Raw genomic sequence first — 6,359 nt, 5'->3', positions numbered from 1 at the left:
ACTTCATGTGGGGAGTACCTGTTCAGCTTGGAACAAAGAGTGTCCGTCAAAGGCTTGTGATCGGTGTAGATGGTGAATGTATGACCATCAAGTAGATGGTGAAAATGTTTGACGGCAGGGTAAACAGCCAGTAGTTCACGACCAAATGTGCTATACTTGGTCTCAGCAAATTAGAGTCACTTGGAGAAAAGGCAAGCGATTGCCAGGTGCTATCTACGAGCTGTTGAATTCCTCCACCTACTCTGACATCCAATGCATCAACAATGAGACACAATGGAATGTCGTGTTGAGGATAAACCAGAGTAGCCACTGTAGCCAGGTCTCTCTTAACACAATGGAAAGCAGAAAGCTCCGCTTCATTGAGTGTGATGGACTGATTTTTCTTAGTCCTGTTCTTCAGCAGGTCCATGAATGGATGGAGTAGGTCACCACAGTGTGGGATGAACCAGACCAAGAAACTCCCTCAGCTTCATGAGCAACTAAGGAAAGTAAAAATCACGGATGACCACCTCATTGTCATGAGGATGAATCCCATGTTCATCAACCGTATGGCCCAGAAAGGTGAGTAACAGTACTCCAAACTGACACTTAGTTGGGTTGACAACTATGCCATATTCACGCAAATGCTCGAAAAGTAGACAGAGATGAATCTCACATTCGTTGTCTGTATGTAAATATAGACAAAAGGAAAACCACGAACCACATCATCTATCAGCCTCTGAAATGTCTGTATTGCATTTTGTAACCAAACAGTACATGTACCCACTCTAAAAGTCCAAAAGGAGTCTTGATGGCTGTCTTGAGTATGTGAGCAGGCTCCACTGGGATTTGATGGTATGCCCAAATCCAATCGATCTTGGAGGAAATGCAACAACCACTAAGAGATGACAAAAGATCCTGGAGATGCGGGATAGGATACTGATCAGGCACTGTACAGGCATTTAGGCCATGGTAGTGTCCACTTTGGTGCCAATATCCCAGTGTTTTCTTGGGAACCATGTGGAGGGGAGATGATCAGGTGCTGACGAACTGTCAAGTGATTTCCCAGTTCCAACGTATGATCAAATTCAGCCTTAGCAATCTGCTGACAATCAGGGGCAAGTCGCCTACGCCGAGCCGAAATGGGTGGTCCACGTGTTTGTAAATGGTGGGTGACAGAGTGTTTGACCTTGGTATGCTTGTAAATTGGATGAAAAATCTCTGGATACTCTTGAAGAAGGGCATCAAAACGTGTAGTTGATGTCGTGATCAATACAGACGAACTGGCATGTTGTGTATTGCTGACGATCTCCTGAACTGTGAGGCTGGTAGTGGAGTCAATAAGTTTATGGTGTTTGACATCCACCTGTAGTCCATACTCACATAACAAATCAGCTCTGATGATGGTTGTGGGTACATTGATAATGATTAAAACCCACATAAAACCACGCCGCAGACCAAGATTAAGTGTGAGTAATCTAGTAGTTGAATGATAGTGGAAGTTCCACAGATATCAGATGTCAATGGAGGGAGAATGCTAGCTTCTGCTCTGGTTTTTACTAGAAAACGAATGCCCTGGTGTTTGTAATGTAAAATAACGGACAACTGTGCAGCTCCACAACAGGAAGACTCATCACCCCTAGTCCCTGGCTTGGGCATTTCCCTGCTGTTTAGCTTGAGAGCAGGGTGGCACACAGTGTTGAGCCTTGTCGCCAAATCTCCAGTGGTACCAGCATTCGGCGCCAGCATGCTATGGTGTATAGCTGTGGCTCCGCACCCATTGTGAATAATACTGCCCTTTCAGGCTGTGACTGCAGCCCCAATCCGCAGTGATGTGGCAGGTGAAAGCCTGAACTTTGTGCACGAGTTGATCAACAATTTGCCTCAGTTCCTTCATTTCCGATGGCTGTATTGAAGGAGGCCCAGGAGCACTGACTGTTTGCACTGACCTGGCCGGCATAGTCACCTCTAAGATCTTGTCATTGATATTAGCGAGTTCGTCAATGTCTACAGCCTCTAATGTTAACACCAGGATAAGACAAACATTATTAGGCAGGTGCTGTAAAAATGACTATTTTAGGATGTTGTCCTCCAGCTTGTCATCTCCGAACAGCTGATACATTTGCTGAAGAAACTGCAACAACTTCCTATCCCCCAGCTCTTCCGAGATAAGAAGGCAATGTCTGTTGCTGTTCTGAAACGCTAGTATGCCTGATCAACTCGGCATGTTATAACAGTCTTCAAATTAAGAAGTCATGGACTTCTTGTCCCACCTCTGGTGCAAAATGAACATTATGCAAAATCCATCTCCTGTGATGTAATGTTCCAGGTAGAAAACTGCACCTCCACCTACATAAACCATTAAGCTGGGTCAGAGGACTAAAACGGTGGTGGCTTCAAACTGACTGCCACAATAAGCGGTACAGTTGCAGTGGTGGTCGACTGACTCACTCTTCTGTCTCTACGTTATCTATGGATGGAAATAGACATCTCCCATGCAGATGGTAGAATGAAGTAGAACGGTAAATGTACATGAAACAGCAGATCATCTCAGGGTCACCAATGTGGAAAAAAAACCTAATTAGTTGTAAATTTCCTACTCACTGCTGCATCTACTGTGTGGAACTCTAGTCAATAATATCATCTCCCTCACCTGTTCCCTGGATCACTTGATCTCTATTGCCCAGTCAGCTTCCAGCTGATCTGAGCTTTTCAACTCCAACTGCCTGAGTCAGCTGACCCCAATTGCCAGGTACAGCCTTCAGATAAAATCCCAGTTGAAGTCTCCTACACTTCCATCCACTGTTCAATCTGTTTTCATCTTTTTGGCTCCAGATGTTATGGAAGACGAAAATTGAGAATGGCATCTAAAATTCTTAGTAAATGTAAAGTTAATAAGAATTAGGGAAAATTGCAGCAGGCAAAAAGAAATTTCATGTAATATGACACTATTTTATTACTATGATAATAAATTCAATCTTGAACTCATCACAAGTCTAAAGGGGTTGCCTGTGGTTTTAAAGGATAATCATCTCATCCAAAGGATATTGTGTAAGACTTCAGCAATGACTTTATCTCCTTCAATAAGTGGGAAGTGGGATTCTACATTAATGACTGCGTCGACAGCACAAGCAATAAAGAAATCTGCCCTCATGCAGCAAGATCGAAACATCGTTCAGCCTTTGGCTACATGACATGCTGCATACTGGCATGCAGTGCTCTTTGCTATCAAAACTATTGGATACATGTTTCAAATACCTTCATCATTATTATCTAAAGATTTTTTTTTGTATAGGAATCATTTACATTGTTGAATAACCCTGAACTTATAATGGATATATAAACAAAATACAATTATTTTACTTGCATGAAATTATAGCACAGATTCATAAGATATCTGAGTTCAAAGTCAGATGAGAATAATGGCTCCACAGAAATGATTAAATAAAAAATAACAAAAGCTTTCCTTATTTTAAGGATGTGTATCAACCCCAAAGATGGAGTACAAGGTCAATAAGAGGACTCTTAGCAGTGTAAAGGAACAGAGGAATCTTGAGGTCCAAGTCCATTGATCCATCAAAGTTGCCATGTAAGTTGATAAGGTGGTTAAGAAGGAATATGGTATGTTGACCTTCATTAGTCAGGGGACTGAGGTTAAGAGCCATGAGGAAATGCTGCAGCTCTTTAAAACACTGGGTAGACAACACTGATAGTATTGTATTCTATTCTGGTCATCTCATTGCAGGAAGGATGTGGACACTTTAGAAATGAAGCAAAGAAGACTCTGCCTGGACTAGGGAACATGTCTTATGAGAAAAGGTTGACCGAGCTGGGACTTTTCCTGGAGTGACAGAGGTTGAGAGGTGACTTAGTAGTAGTGTACAGGATTATGAGGGGCACAGACAGAGTGGCAGCCACCACCTTTTTCCCAGGGCAGCAATGGCCAATACCAGAAGATATCTGTTTAAGGTGGAGGAAGAGGTTTAGAGGAGATATCAAAGGTAGTGCTTTTTTTACACAGAGAGTGGTGAATGCACCGCTAGAGGTGGTGGTAGAGGGTGATGGAATGAGGACATTTAAAAGACTCTTAACTGGGCACATGGATGTCAGAAAAAATAGGGGGTTAGGGACTGTAAGAGAGGTAAGAGTTGGATTGATCATGGAGTAGGTTTATATAGGTCAGCACAACATTGTGGGCCGAAGGGCTTGAACTGAGCTCTATTGTTCTATGAAACTTGTATTAGTGTTCAGATGGAAATTGAAGGTTATAAAGATAATAGATAATAATTAAAGCAAGATAGTTCTAGTGCTACTTGAAAGGTCATCACAAAATAACAGCAATATGTCTTTTTGTCTATATATAAGGTTGAAGCTTGGATATAAGAGGATGGAGTTTTGCTTCATTGGGTTTTTGGGGCTTGTGAGGTTAATGTGCAGAGCCATCGCTCAGTAAAGTAAATTAATGTGGAGCGGCTCATATAAGGTTGGATTGCATAATTGCTCTAGACATCTTTTCTATTCCCTTTCATTTACGTCACATGTTATCGGCACAGTAGAACTTATGAACAACATGCTCTTGAATATTCTTCTGTCGTCCAACTTTAATATTTCAATTCAGAAGATTAGAGTCTAGATACTTGTAGGTTTGTCCAATCATTGATTTTCAGACTTCCAATAAACTTGTCATAGTTGCTGGGTTTTCATACTACTGCACTGACATCTTCAGCTATATGACAGAAATGGTCATTTTTGAAAAAAATACACAAATTTATTAGCTATGTAAAATCAATGCAATGCATCTCTTGCTTATATGCACCATACACAGATCTATTATATATGTTTTATCCCAAAGGCAGCAATTCAATGAGTTTCTGATGCAGCTACTGATTTGTTGCTGCAAGGGATCTGACTGGAAAATTGCTGCTGCTTCACTGCTTGATGACTTTCTCACTGACAGTCCAACTTCCTGGAGCATGACTTTATCAGAAGGCTCTGAGCAGCGATATGACGATGAGAATTCTTGGTCTTCATGTATATATTAGTAATTTCTATTCATAATAGATGATGCCCAGAACAACAATGTAAGGTCAAATGTTAAATGTTCAGCAAAGAGGAAGAGTTTTTCTTTTTAGGAGCTAAAAGAATATTTTTGTGAAATGCAGAAAGTTGAAGGACCATGATTTCCTCTATGTATAGGTAATTATAAAAGGAATATTACTGTTTTTGAATTGGGAATAAAATAATACAGGTGATTAACTGAAGGATAAGGAAGTAATACATTATAAAATCATGCTTATGTAGTTTTTGGTATGTTGATGGTTGGCACAGTATGTTACATATGGGTAAACATAAATGCCATTCCATTTCTTGTAATATTTTACATTAAGATTCTTAAGTTTAAAATTGTAGAGTTATTTTTAACAGGAATGCGCCACTGCAAATTCAAAATAGAAAACTTACCAGCAGAACTTTTCCCTGGAATGCCTCTGAAGAGCTCGTGCATTGGATTTGCAGAGGTACAGTTCTAAATTTACTCTCGATCCAACTAAAGTGTTCTCCAAGTTGTTCCCTTCAGCCCATATTCACCTAGCAACAAGCTATTTCAATTTGGAGTATCATGTAAACAGATCATGCTAAAAATTAAATAAATTTTAAGGATTGCAACAAAACAGGTACTGTATATGGAAACATTTACACAGTTGAACATTATTGCCTGCTGCAGATTAAAATATTCGACTTCTGAAATATATTATTGTAAATCAAAATGTAAATTGCCATGTTATCTTTTCTAAAAGTGTTTTTGAATCTCATTCAAAGGTTACAGTAAATACTCCAATAACCATCACAAGTCTTATTCAACCAGGGTTATTTATAATGAAAGCAACAACCATTTTCCAAAGCATAATGAATATAAAATGAAATACTCTCTACCCAAATGCAGGCAGGAAACTTCTTTCTTAATGGTCAAACAGGAAAGTGATGGGATTTTACAGTATGTTCAATAAAATGAATCAAATCTTATCATTTTTTATGAATTATTTTCTGATGGCTCAATAGCAGCAGAAAAATAGTATTGGTGCATTTGGGCATGACAGACAGTATTAACTGGTAAAAGCAATTGACCAGAATAATTCCACGAAAATCTTTGTGCAAGCTTCTGATCACTTTTTCCTCAGTAATGTAAAGACCCATAACAATTAGTACAACACACAAAAAAAAACCTCTTGAGAAGCTTTGCTCTTCGCCATCTATTGTATTCGGTTCTTTAAAGCAAAGTAACGTGTGCAGGGTCATGTGCAATCCTTTCTTTGACGAGGTGAAAACCGAAGAGGAATGTTCCTCTCAACCCCGGTTTTTCACGCTTCGTAAACAAAAGCACC

The 6,359-nt window shown here is 39.8% G+C and overlaps 1 long non-coding RNA gene across 1 annotated transcript; it reads left to right on the top strand.

The window, feature by feature from the left end:
* Positions 1-409: 409 nt before the first annotated feature.
* Positions 410-5,617, top strand: LOC138756233 (uncharacterized). The gene is made up of 3 exons (XR_011352889.1): positions 410-561; positions 3,457-3,568; positions 5,404-5,617. It is a non-coding gene; the product is annotated as an uncharacterized lncRNA (long non-coding RNA).
* The last annotated feature ends 742 nt before the right edge of the window (positions 5,618-6,359 follow it).

The sequence above is a fragment of the Narcine bancroftii genome, chromosome 3 (assembly GCF_036971445.1).
Source record: "Narcine bancroftii isolate sNarBan1 chromosome 3, sNarBan1.hap1, whole genome shotgun sequence".
In the NCBI taxonomy this organism is placed as follows: domain Eukaryota; kingdom Metazoa; phylum Chordata; class Chondrichthyes; order Torpediniformes; family Narcinidae; genus Narcine; species Narcine bancroftii.
This window is presented reverse-complemented; position numbering and strand designations above follow the sequence as displayed.